The sequence below is a fragment of the Lucilia cuprina genome, chromosome 2 (genome assembly GCF_022045245.1).
Source record: "Lucilia cuprina isolate Lc7/37 chromosome 2, ASM2204524v1, whole genome shotgun sequence".
In the NCBI taxonomy this organism is placed as follows: Eukaryota; Metazoa; Arthropoda; class Insecta; order Diptera; family Calliphoridae; genus Lucilia; species Lucilia cuprina.
Window position 1 is genome coordinate 67,313,939 of NC_060950.1, and position 1,585 is coordinate 67,315,523.

The following is a 1,585-nucleotide window of genomic DNA, read 5'->3' on the forward strand; positions in this document are numbered from 1 at the left end:
AGTCTAGTCTATAGTCTAGTCTATAGTCTAGTCTATAGTCTAGTCTATAGTCTAGTCTATAGTCTAGTCTATAGTCTAGTCTATAGTCTATAGTCTAGTCTATACTCTGATCTATAGTCTAGTCTATAGTCTAGTCTATACTCTGATCTATAGTTTAGTCTATAGACTATTTTTTCTTATGTTATTTGTTTTAGTTTTTCTAATCGATTACAGCAACCTGTACCAATTTTTTATTTATTTTACATGACTAACTGCAAAAAATATAATTGTTTAAAAATAAAATTTAATTGTTTTAACTAAAAAACTAAATTGCATTAACAAGCTTTTACATATTGTGATATGTACAAGATTATTCATTAGACATTACAAAACTCTAACAAAAAAAGCACAGAAAGCAGGTGTAATTTGTATCTATTATGATTAACATTGATTAGGAACTTTGCAATTAAGAAATCTCAACAAATTTGCGTCGTGTAATAACCTTAAGTGACCGCTAGTACATAAATGCAGACAAAAAATCATTCATGCCGAAAAAAAACACAAGATAGAAATCTTTAAATTGAACAATTGACAGCTGTCAATAGTATGCTTTTTTTGTAACGAAAAAAAAACAAATGTACTTTTATGTATTTAAATTTTCTTAAAATGCTCGTGTTTGGCGTTAACATTTTTTTGTAAGAATTAAAAAAAACAAAAACTTGTTTCCGTTTTTGTTGTTGCATTGAAAAAAGTTCTTAAATGAACTTTACACATTCATTTTGAATTTCATTTTCTTTAATTATAAAGTTGTTTTCTTTAGTTTGTTTTTATCTCACAATTGCATACAGTTTTAGTTTTGTATTGAAAAATGTAGTGTTGACATTTGTTGTATTTTTCTTTGCTATTGTTTGTTTTATTATTGTTTTATGTTCATTCGCTTTTGTCTGTGTGATTTGCGCCTGGTTTAATCAGAAATTGAGGGCAACCGAGCGTGTAAAATTTCCTCTTATTTTATATATTTGTTCGATTTTTTATTTACACTTTTCACATTGTATTGTTTTTCATAAGAAAGCTAAATTTATGTGATGACGTCTTTTGGTTTAGCAAAAAAATGCATTCAAAAGTTTTTGTGGTTTGTAGGTTAAGGGAAGAGAGATTTGAATGAAGTTTATACCGGCAATAGAGTTTTATGATGTTAAGGTTTTCATAGAAAACTTGAAGGAAAGTTCATAAACTTTCTGATACAGAAAGATTCCAATATTGCAGCTTTGTGACTAACTAGCTAACTAACTAACTAACTAACTAACTAACTAACTAACTAACTAACTAACTAACTAACTAACTAACTAACTAACTAACTAACTAACTAACTAAGTAACTAACTAACTAACTAGCTAACTAACTAACTAACTAACTAACTAACTAACTAACTAACTAACTAACTAACTAAGTAACTAACTAACTAGCTAACTAGCTAACTAACTAACTAACTAACTAACTAACTAACTAACTAACTAACTAACTAACTAACTAACTAAGTAACTAACTAACTAACTAACTAGCTAACTAACTAACTAACTAACTAACTAACTAACTAACTAACTAA